Source organism: Aegilops tauschii, chromosome 3 (genome assembly GCF_002575655.3).
Source record: "Aegilops tauschii subsp. strangulata cultivar AL8/78 chromosome 3, Aet v6.0, whole genome shotgun sequence".
NCBI classification, from domain to species: Eukaryota; Viridiplantae; Streptophyta; class Magnoliopsida; order Poales; family Poaceae; genus Aegilops; species Aegilops tauschii.
In genome coordinates this window covers 339,522,867-339,535,678 of record NC_053037.3, presented here as the reverse complement: position 1 = coordinate 339,535,678, position 12,812 = coordinate 339,522,867, and the positions used below count along the sequence as shown (strand labels likewise).

Here is a 12,812-nt window from a genome sequence, read left to right as displayed (position 1 = left end):
TATGTCTCGACCATTTCGAGACTCCTCGTCATGTCCATGATCTCATCCAGGACTCCGAACAAACTTCGGTACATCAAATCACATAACTCATAATACAAATCGTCATCGAACGTTAGGCGTGCGGATCCTACGGGTTCGAGAACTATGTAGACATGACCGAGACACATCTCCGGTCAATAACCAATAGCGGAACCTGGACGCTCATATTGGTTCCTACATATTCTACGAAGATCTTTATCGGTCAAACCGCATAACAACATACGTTGTTCCCTTTGTCATCACTATGTTACTTGCCCGAGATTCTATCGTCGGTATCCTCATACCTAGTTCAATCTCATTACCGGCAAGTCTCTTTACTCGTTCTGAAATGCATCATCCCGTGACTAACTCATTAGTCACATTGCTTTCAAGGCTCATACTGATGTGCATTACTGAGAGGGCCCAGAGATACCTCTCCGATACACGGAGTGACAAATCCTAATCTTGATCTATGCCAACTCAACAAACACTATCGGAGACACCTGTAGAGCATCTTTATAATCACCCAGTTACGTTGTGACGTTTGATAGCACACAAGGTGTTCCTCCGGTATTCGGGAGTTGCATAATCTCATAGTGTGAGGAACATATATAAGTCATGAAGAAAGCAATTGCAGAAAAACTAAACGATCATTATGCTAAGCTAACGGATGGGTCTTGTCCATCACATCATTCTCTAATGATGTGATCCCGTTCATCAAATGACAACACATGTCTATGGCTAGGAAACTTAAACATCTTTGATTAACGTGCTAGTCAATGTAGAGGCATACTAGGGACACTCTGTTTGTCTATGCATCCACACATGTACTAAGTTTCCGGTTAATACAATTCTAGCATGAGTAATAAACATTTATCATGATATAAGGAAATATAAATAACAACTTTATTATTGCCTCTAGGGCATATTTCCTTCAGTCTCCCACTTGCACTAGAGTCAATAATCTAGATTACATAGTAATGATTCTAACACCCATGGAGTCTTGGTGTTGATCATGTTTTGCTCGTGAGAGAGGCTTAGTCAACGGGTCTGCAACATTCAGATCCATATGTATCTTGCAGATCTCTATGTCTCCCTCCTTGACTTGATAGCGGATGGAATTGAAGCGTCTCTTGATGTGCTTGGTTCTCTTGTGAAATCTGGATTCCTTTGCCAAGGCAATTGCACCAGTATTGTCACAAAAGAATTTCATTGGACCCGATGTACTAGGTATGACACCTAGATCGGATATGAACTCCTTCATCCAGACTCCTTCATTTGCTTCTTCCGAAGCATCTATGTATTCCTCTTCACACGTAGATCCCGCCACGACGCTCTGCTTGGAACTGCACCAACCAACAGCTCCACCATTCAATATAAATACGTATCCGGTTTGTGACTCAGAGTCATCCGGATCAGTGTCAAAGCTTGCATCGACGTAACCGTTTACGACGAGCTCTTTGTCACCTCCATAAACGAGAAACATGTCCTTAGTCCTTTTCAAGTATTTTAGGATGTTCTTGACTGCTGTCCAGTGATCCACTCCTGGATTACTTTGGTACCTCCCTGCTAAATTAATAGCAAGGCACACATCAGGTCTGGTACATAGCATTGCATACATGATAGAACCTATGTTTGAGGCATAGGGAATGACTTTCATTTTCTCTCTATCTTCTGCAGTGGTCGGGCATTGAGTCTGACTCAACTTCACACCTTGTAACACAGGCAAGAACCCTTTCTTTGACTGATCCATTTTGAACTTCTTCAAAACTTTATCAAGGTATGTGCTTTGTGAAAGTCCAATTAAGCGTCTTGATCTATCTCTATAAATCTTGATGCCCAATATATAAGCAGCTTCACCGAGGTCTTCCATTGAAAAATTCTTATTCAAGTATCCTTTTATGCTGTTTAGAAATTCAGTATCATTTCCGATCAACAATATGTCATCCACATATAATATCAGAAACGCTATAGAACTCCCACTCACTTTCTTCTAAATACAGGCTTCTCCAAAAGTATGTATAAAAACATATGCTTTGATCACACTATCAAAGCGTATATTCCAACCCCGAGAGGCTTGCACTAGTCCATAAATGGATCGCTGGAGCTTGCACACTTTGTTATCACCTTTTGGATCGATAAAACCTTCTGGTTGCATCATATACAACTCTTCTTTAAGATATCCATTAAGGAATGCAGTTTTGATATCCATTTGCCAAATTTCATAATCATAAAATGCGGCAATTGCTAACATGATTTGGACAGACTTAAGCATCGCTACGGGTGAGAAAGTCTCATTGTAGTCAACTCCTTGAACTTGTCGAAAACCTTTCGCAACAAGTCGAGCTTTGTAGACAGTAACATTACCGTCAGCGTCAGTCTTCTTCTTGAAGATCCATTTATTCTCTATGGCTTGCCGATCATCGGGCAAGTCAACCAAAGTCCACACTTTGTTCTCATACATGGATCCCATCTCAGATTTCATGGCCTTAAGCCATTTCGCGGAATCTGGGCTCATCATCGCTTCCTCATAGTTCGTAGGTTAGTCATGGTCAAGTAACATGACTTCCAGAACATGATTACCGTACCACTCTGGTGCGGATCTTACTCTGGTTGACCTACGAGGTTCAGTAGTAACTTGAGCTGAAGTTTCATGATCATTATCATTAGCTTCCTCACTAATTGGTGTAGGAATCACTGAAACTAATTTCTGTGATGGACTACTTTCCAATTTGGGAGAAGGTACAATTACCTCATCAAGTTCTACTTTCCTCCCACTCACTTCTTTCGAGAGAAACTCCTTCTCTAGAAAGGATCCATTCTTAGCAACAAATATCTTGCCTTTAGATCTGTGATAGAAGGTGTACCCAACAGTTTCCTTTGGGTATCCTATGAAGACACATTTCTCCGATTTGGGTTTGAGCTTATCAGGTTGAAGCTTTTTCACATAAGCATCGCAGCCCCAAACTTTAAGAAACGACAACTTGGGTTTCTTGCCAAACCACAGTTCATATGGTGTCGTCTCAACAGATTTAGATGGTGCCCTATTTAACATGAATGCAGCCGTCTCTAAAGCATAACCCCAAAACAATAGCGGTAAATCAGTAAGAGACATCATAGATCGCACCATATCTAATAAAGTGCGGTTACGACGTTCGGACACACCATTACGCTGTGGTGTTCTAGGTGCCGTGAGTTGTGAAACTATTCCACATTGTTTCAAATGAAGACCAAACTCGTAACTCAAATATTCACCTCCACGGTCAGATCGTAGAAACTTTATTTTCTTGTTACGATGATTTTCCACTTCACTCTGAAATTCTTTGAACTTTTCAAATGTTTCAGACTTATGTTTCATCAAGTAGGTATACCCATATCTGCTTAAATCATCTGTGAAGGTCAGAAAATAACGATACCCGCCGCGAGCCTCAACACTCATTGGACCGCATACATCAGTATGTATTATTTCCAGTAAGTCTGTTGCTCGCTCCATTGTTCCGGAGAACGGAGTCTTAGTCATCTTGCCCATGAGGCATGGTTCGCAAGCATCAAGTGATTCATAATCAAGTGATTCCAAAAGCCCATCAGCATGGAGTTTCTTCATGCGCTTTACACTAATATGACCTAAACGGCAGTGCCACAAATAAGTTGCACTATCATTATTAAACTTGTATCTTTTGGCTTCAATACTTTGAATATGTGTATCACTACTATCGAGATTCAATAAAAATAGACCACTCATCAAGGGTGCATGACCATGAAAGATATTGCTCATATAAATAGAACAACCATTATTCTCTGATTTAAATGAATAACCGTCTCGCATCAAACAAGATCCAGATATAATGTTCATGCTTAACGCTGGCACCAAATAACAATTATTCAGGTCTAAAACTAATCCCGAAGGAAGATGTAGAGGTAGCGTGCCGACAGCGATCACATCGACTTTGGAACCATTTCCCACGCGCATCGTCACCTCGTCCTTCGCCAATCTTCGCTTAATCCGTAGCCCCTGTTTTGAGTTGCAAATATGAGCAACAGAACCAGTATCAAATACCCAGGCGCTACTACGAGCATTAGTAAGGTACACATCAATAACATGTATATCAAATATACCTTTCACTTTGCCATCCTTCTTATCCGCCTAATACTTGGGGCAGTTCCGCTTCTAGTGACCAGTCCCTTTGCAGTAGAAGCACTCAGTCTCTGGCTTAGGTCCAGACTTTGGCTTCTTCACTTGAGCAGCAACCTTCTTGCCGTTCTTCTTGAAGTTCCCCTTCTTCCCTTTGCCCTTCTTAAAACTAGTGGTCTTGTTAACCATCAACACTTGATGCTCCTTCTTGATTTCTACCTCCGCAGCCTTTAGCATCGCGAAGAGCTCGGGAATTGTCTTAACCATCCCTTGCATATTATAGTTCATCACGAAGCTTTTGTAGCCTGGTGGCAGTCATTAAAGAACTCTGTCAATGACACTATCAACAGGAAGATTAACTCCCAGTTGAGTCAAGTGATTGTGGTACCCAGACATTCTGAGTATATGTTCAGTGACAGAACTATTCTCCACCATTTTGCAGCTGTAGAACTTATTGGAGACTTCATATCTCTCAATCCTGGCATTTGCTTGAAATATTAACTTCAACTCCTGGAACATCTCATATGCTCCATGACGTTCAAAACGACGTTGAACTCCCGGTTCTAAGCTATAAAGCATGGCACACTGAACTATCGAGTAGTCATCAGCTTTGCTCTGTCAGACGTTCATAACGTCCGGAGTTGCTCCTGCAGTGGGTTTGGCACCCAGCGGTGCTTCTAGGATGTAATTCTTCTGTGCAACAATGAGGATAATCCTCAAGTTACGGAACCAGTCCGTGTAGTTGCTACCACCATCTTTCAACTTAACTTTATCTAGGAACACATTAAAATTCAAAGGAACTGTAGCACGGGCCATTTATCTACAACAACATAGACATGCAAAATACTATCAGGTACTAAGTTCATGATAAATTAAAGTTCAATTAATCATATTACTTAAGAACTCCCACTTAGATAGACATCCCTTTAGTCATCTAAATGATCATGTGATCCATATCAACTAAACCACGTCCGATCATCACGTGAGATGGAGTAGTTTTCAATGGTGAACATCACCATGTTGATCACATCTACTATATGATTCATGCTCGACCTTTCGGTCTCAGTGTTCCGAGGCCATATCTGCATATGCTAGGCTCGTCAGGTTTAACTTGAGTATTCTGCGTGTGCAAAACTGGCTTGCACCCGTTGTATGTGAACGTAGAGCTTATCACACTTGATCATCACGTGGTGTCTCGGCACGACGAACTGTAGCAACGGTGCATACTCAGGGAGAACACTTATACCTTGAAATTTAGTGAGAGATCATCTTATAATGCTACCGCCGTACTAAGCAAAATAAGATGCATAAAGGATAAACATCACATGCAATTAATATAAGTGATATGATATGACCATCATCATCTTGTGCCTTTGATCTCTATCTCCAAAGCACCGTCGTGATCACCATCATCACCGGCTTGACACCTTGATCTCCATCGTAGCATCGTTATCGTCTCACCAACTATTGCTTCTACGACTATCGCTACCGTTTAGTGATAAAGTAAAGCAATTACATGGCGATTGCATTTCATACAATAAAGCGACAACCATATGGCTCCTGCCAGTTGCCGATAACTGTTACAAAACATGATCATCTCATACAACAGTTTATATATCATCACGTCTTGACCATATCACATCACAACAAGCCCTGCAAAAACAAGTTAGACGTCCTCTACTTTGTTGTTGCAAGTTTTACATGGCTGCTACAGGCTTCTAGCAACAACCGTTCTTACCTACGCATCAAAACCACAACGAATTTTTGTCAAGTGTGCTGTTTTAACCTTCAACAAGGACCGAGTGTAGTCAAACTCGATCCAACTAAAGCTGGAGAAACAGACACCTGCTAGCCACCTGTGTGCGAAGCACGTCGGTAGAACCAGTCTCATGAATGCGGTCATGTAATGTTGGTCCGGGCCGCTTCATCCAACAATACCGCCGAATCAAAGTAAGACGTTGCTGGTAAGCAGTATGACTATTATCGCCCAGAACTCATTGTGTTCTACTCGTGCATATAACATCTACGCATAGACCTAGCTCGGATGCCACTGTTGGGGAACACAGTATTTCAAAAAAATTACCTACGATCACACAAGATCCATCTAGGAGATGCACAACAACGAGCGGGGAAGAGTGGGTCCACATACCCTCATAGACCGAAAGCGGAAGCGTTTAGTAACGCGGTTGATGTAGTCGAACGTCTTCGCGATCCAACCGATCCAAGTACCGAATGTATGGCACCTCCGCGATCTGCACATGTTCAGCTCGGTGACGTCCCTCGAACTCTTGATCCTGTTGAGGCCGAGGGAGAGTTCCGTCAGCACGACGGCATGGCGACGGTGATGATGAAGTTACCGGCGCAGGGCTTCGCTTAAGCAATACGACGATATGACCGAGTGTGTAACTCTGGAGGGGGGCACCGCACACGGCTAAGAGAAACTTTGGTGTACCTTTGGGGTGCCCCCCTCCCACGTATATAAAGGGGGGAGGAGAGGAGGCCGGCCATAGGTGTGGCGCGCCGAGGGGGGGGGAGTCCTACTTGGACTCCCGGTCCAAGTAGGATTCGCCCCCCTTTCCTATTCCTACAAGGAGAAGGGGGAAAGAGGAGGAGGAGAGAAGGAAAGGGGGCCGTCCCCCCTCAACCCTAGTCCAATTCGGATTGGGCTTGGGGGGGGGGCGCCTCCACCTGACCGCCGCCTCCTCTCTTCCACTAGGGCCCATGAAGGCCCATTAACCCCCCGGGTGGTTCCGGTAACCCCCGATACTCCGGTAAATGCTCGAACCTATCCAAAACCAGTCTGGTGTCCAAACATAACCTTCCAATATATCAATCTTTATGTCTCGACCATTTCGAGACTCCTCGTCATGTCCGTGATCTCATCCGGGACTCCGAAGAAACTCCGGTACATCAAATAACATAACTCATAATACAAATCATCATCGAACTTTAAGCGTGCGGACCCTACGGGTTCAAGAACTATGTAGACATGACCGAGACACATCTCCGGTCAATAACCAATAGCGGAACCTGGATGCTCATATTGGTTCCTACATATTCTACGAAGATCTTTATCGGTCAAACCGCATAGCAACATACGTTGTTCCCTTTGTCATCGGTATGTTACTTGCCCGAGATTCGATCGTCGGTATCCTCATACCTAGTTCAATCTCGTTACCAGCAAGTCTCTTTACTCGTTCCGTAATGCATCATCCCTTGACTAACTCATTAGTCACATTGCTTGCAAGGCTCATAGTGATGTGCATTACCGAGAGGACCCAGAGATACCTCTCCGATACACGGAGTGACAAATCCTAATCTCGATCTATGCCAACTCAGCAAACACCATCGGAGACACCTGTAGAGCATCTTTATAATCACCCAGTTACGTTGTGACATTTGATAGCACACAAGGTGTTCCTTCGGTATTCGGGAGTTGCATAATCTCATAGTCTGAGGAACATGTATAAGTCATGAAGAAAGCAATAGCAGAAAAACTAAACGATCATTATGCTAAGCTAATGGATGGGTCTTGTCCGTCACATCATTCTCTAATGATGTGATCCCGTTCATCAAATGACAACACATGTCTATGGCTAGGAAACTTAACCATCTTTGGTTAACGAGCTAGTCAATGTAGAGGCATACTAGGGATACTCTGTCTGTCTATGTATCCACACATGTACTAAGTTTCCGGTTAATACAATTCTAGCATGAATAATAAATATTTATCATGATATAAGGAAATATAAATAATAACTTTATTATTGCCTCTAGGGAATATTTCCTTCAATCACATACGGTTATGTAACGACAGTCGTGTCTCACCTACGTTGTCTTCTCACACGGTTTGGTGCGGAAATCGTGTGTGACCTTGTAATACCTAACACAAACAACATGTATAAACAGTGTGCGTATACAACATATAGTGCCATAAGTAGTTCCCGGCCATTAGCTTATCCCCATAGTTTCCCCATTTCCCCAAATCCCTAGATAGCCTCCAAATTCCCTCGCGTGGCACTGACAATGGGGGAATGCGGACGAGTGGTGCTGATGGTTTCGGTGCGGCTGCTCCTGCTCGTATCGCCGCCATGACGGCGGTCACCGCCGAGCACTTGCCTAAGGTCATTAGAAGGCAGGTGTAGTATGGATCCGAATCGTCCTATCAGGTTCCAATCTATCCGATCCTTTTTAGCATGTCCAAAGTAGCTCCTTGCTGAATCCGTCCTGAATGACCCCCCCCACCAGGAAAGAGATCTGCGGCCGGATCCGGAGCATGACTCCAGACTCCCGCAACACGAGTTTGACTCCGAGTTTTGCGCCACCGAGAAGTACCAAAAGCTGAGTTGTGTGCACGGGCACACTCCCGCTCGACGTGTATGCATGAAGGGATTCGATATTGGCAGGCGGTTTCTCAGTTGCCCCTTAGAGGTTAGTGCTAAGTTCATCTTTTTACTTGAGTTAATGCCACCGCTCATCCTGAATACTATTTAACATTGGCAAGGATGTGAGGCTTGTGTCTTTGTTACCTGGCTGGATGAAGAATGGCATGGCTGGGCTTGGAGTGTTATCACCAAGCTCGCAGAAGATAACATAAAGCTGAAGAAGAAACTGGATGATCTAGATTGTACAATCAGTATGATTAAGCAAGAAAGAATCAATCACAAGCAACAGATGAAAGCAAGAGACAAGAAGGAACTAGCATGTGTAGTTGTTGTTGTCGCATTAGCCATGTTCTATGCGCTATTTGCAATGATGATTAGGGGTTTTGTTTGACAGTATTGCTAAAGTACATCTAGATGTGCTCTAAGTAATGCACATCTAGGTCCTATGCCATTTTACGCGAAGATTCGTGCACATATTTTCCTTTGTCTTTTTTTTGTTTCCTTTGTAGTTTGATTATTACTGGCTTTATCGATAAGAAGAGCTCAATGTATTGCTTGCCAGCTGTCCTACTCCATTCGTACCGGTACCGGTGCATAATCCAAAAACTCATTCCTTGTTTTTGTCTTGAAAAAATAAATCAGCCAATAGGAGTCCCGCGCAACCCCGAGAATTTGGAGCGACTGGGTACAAATAATTGCGGTTGATTATATCAGCGCTTAGATAATACATCAACCCCCGCTTCAATTGGTATTTCCTCTTCTCTGCATACCCCGCTTAAGTGTCGACCGTCTTAATCGTCCCCGGCAGGTCCCGCTACACACTTGCACACACTCTGCAATCTTGCTTTCTCGTGGTTTTTATACGACCACAACCATGTTGAGCGACAGCGAGGACGACAGTTCGGCCAGCAGCCTGGCGCCCGATGATAGGTCAACATCGGAATCATCCCGCTCGTCTTCCATGAGTCCGGCGTCGAGCCCAGACCTCGATTATATCTGGATCATGGAAGGGATGCCCCCTCCGGAGTCATCCGACGACAACCAGACGGACGAGGAGTCGTCGGAGCATGAAGAAGAGGACGACGATGATGATGAGGAGGAATGGTCGAACGAGAAGCAGGACGACGACAACAGCAACAACGATGACGACGGCGACAGCGATGAAAAGCCAACGGTCAGCGGCAAGATGCGTCCTCGCCAAGACGATATCGCGGGGCCATCCAACAACAACAACAACAAGAAGGACTAAATTAAGCAGACTGTATATATCTCTGTTTCCGTTCATTCATATTAACTAGACGATACCCCGCGCGTTGCCGCGGGACTTGTATCATTGCATATGAGGAGCGCCATGGAGTAAAACATAGTAAACCATGAAAAGGAATATACTAGAGGTTTGTTTTGAATCGTTAATGCAATTACATGAAATCAGACATATTAGTCTATTGTTGAGTATCTCCACTATGAATTAAATGCATCTTTTATTTCGGAAATTGGAACGCATCATGTAGTCTGATGAGATTTGTTTCATAATAATTGAAGATAATGTAATTTTATTGTCTATTAGGAATGGCATTGTATCAAGAAATAAAGAGACTCCATGCTACTTAATTAATGGATGAGGCAATCTTTTGGCTCCTTTTCAATAATAATAATAATTTTCCGACCCATATTGTGTTGATGCATCCAAATAGAAATTAGCTTGCAGTGTTTACCTTGGTACATTTTCGACAAAGAATAACCCGGCTTATAGAATGGCACAGTTCCTGAAAAATGTGGGCATGTGTTTTACTGAAAATTAAGTAGTCAAGCCCAACACAAATGCCTGGAAACCTGAAGGTCTAACTGAGGCCTGACAAAAAACTAACAGGAATGCAGTTTTTTCACAACCTTCAAAGGAAATGCACAAAATATGCACACATCTAGCAGCAATTCATGCATGCATTTTAGAATTTGTGCATTTCTACATAACGTCATGCCACCAACCAATCGTGAGTGTCAAGAAGAGATTACTAAAAGGATAAAAATAGGAACATGCATATACCGTTATATGCATGCATTAGGAACCGCAAAGCACATGCATCCTAGTTATTCGTTACAGTACCCAATGTCCAGGCCTCCAGTGGAACAGCGCAGACGCGGAGATCTGGACAAAGAACGATTGGAGTGAACTCATCTTCCTAATCCTACCTTGGACGACGGAGGTGCTACTTGATTGGGATCAAGTACACTTGCGCATGCTCGACGCGGCCTCCATCAGCTCCGCCAAACTGCACCGTGCGGCCGACGCTCTCGTTCCCAGAGATCCTAATTTGGAATCAGAATGTCCAACCAAGTTAACACAAAATAAATTACGTTATATATGAAAAGATAAGAGGAAGGAGAGCCCGCACCTCTGGTGCAGGTGATGCTGCAGGAGGACGTCGGGGATGTCATGCGTGGTTCAATAAGAAGTCAGCTCAGCAGCAAGGCGGAGGGCTTGGGCCAGCATAGTCCGCGCCGACGGCCAAGGCTCTAGGTCGACGACAACACAAAATGGAGAGATGCATAATAGACGGAAGAAGAGAGGAATCATAAGGACCGCAGTGGAGATTTATTGATTTGGGGAGATAAAACGAACCATGGGTGGAAAGTGGAGGAATAGATGAAAGACCAAGGGGTGGAAGAGACTAAAACACTTCAGGGCCGGTGGCCGTGCGGGAGGAGTGGATTGGTTGGGGATGGGGGATGGCTGTGAGGAGGTAGGAAAAAATTGATTGGATTAACACGGCCGGCCGTAGGCGAGATGGATCGATTGGTTTTCCTTTGCAAATTGAACGTTGACATGGCATGATGATGATGTGGACGGTGTGCATATTGAGAGAATTGGTAGAAGTGGGGATCAACTTCTTAATAATGTAAGATTTGTTATCTCTGTTTATCCTGTCAATCTCATCACAAACGGTTAGTAATACGTATTCGACATAAATCTTCCACATTATCGCCCACAGGTTGGTTTTTTGAACTGTGTGCCCTGACGAGCACACAGTTCATAAAAAAAGACCGTATGGGCTGTCTATAATGATCTCACACAATTCTGATTACCGACCGGTTTGCCGGGTATCACACACATCTTGTTACGCCGAATCATTTTGTGTTCACCTCCATCATCGCAAATGGTTCATCGGAGCGAACTATATGTCGTATATCGCACACACCTTGATCTGGCTGCATGTTTCTGTTGCTCTATCTCATCGCAAATAGTTCGGATGGATCAACCGTATGCCCCGCATCGCACACACAACTAAAACCTGAACCGTGTTTGATGTATCCTTCATCGCAAACATTTTGCATCTTTTTGACGGTTTTTACATCACCGTTTGCGATTAATGCATCGCACATAGTTTGTGAAAGGGCCTCTGATCGTAGTGTCGTGTTAGCAGCATCCTGCAGTAGTGTATGATAAAAAGGTTGTTATCTATGATGATTATTGTGACGATATGTATGCTATAAAGAGTAATGATATCCAAGAAACTTGTCATCATGATTTTAATGCTCAAATTGATTATGTGGATCAAGTATCATGTGATAATTATTTTGTTGAGTTTGCTCCCATTACTATTTATGAGAAGGAATTTGCTTATGTGGAGAGTAATAAAAAATTATGCATGTGGATCATGAAAAGAATGCTTTATGTGGTAGCTATATTGTTGAATTCATTTATGATGCTACTGCAAATTATTATGAGAGAGGAACAAATGCTTTTACATATCTCACTAATATCAAGTTTCCTCTCTATGTGTTGAAAGTTTTGAAGTCATGCTTGTCCTGCCTTCTTATGCTAGTTGATTCTTGCTCCCATAATTTGCTTTCTCACAAAATCCCTATACATAGGAAGTGGGTTAGACTTAAATGTGCTAGTCATATGCTTCATGACGCTCCCGTTATGTTTCAACTCTTTACTTTTATGTGAGCATCATTGAAATCATCATGCCTAGCTAAAAAGGCATTAAAGCAAAAGTGCTTGTTGGGAGACAACCCAACACTTACCCCTACTGTTTTTGTGTGTTCACATGATTAAGATACTGTAGTAATTATGTTTTATAGCTTTTGTTTCAATAAAGTGCCAAGTAAAGCCTTTGGGATAGTGTAGATGATAGTTGACTTGATTCTATGCAAAAATAGAAACTTTTGCTTCCAGTAACAGAATTGTTTAAATTCAATGGGACGTGATAAAATTCTGAATATTTTACAACTGATTGATATACAAATTTCCTACTATTTCCTAATTTTTCAGA

The 12,812-nt window shown here is 43.0% G+C and overlaps 1 long non-coding RNA gene across 1 annotated transcript; it reads right to left on the bottom strand.

Annotated features, from left to right (window-relative positions):
- Positions 1-10,395: 10,395 nt before the first annotated feature.
- LOC120975815 (uncharacterized) lies at positions 10,396-11,246 on the bottom strand. The gene is made up of 2 exons (XR_005771293.3): positions 10,929-11,246; positions 10,396-10,842 (listed from the first exon to the last, which is right to left on the bottom strand). It is a non-coding gene; the product is annotated as an uncharacterized lncRNA (long non-coding RNA).
- Positions 11,247-12,812: the final 1,566 nt, after the last annotated feature.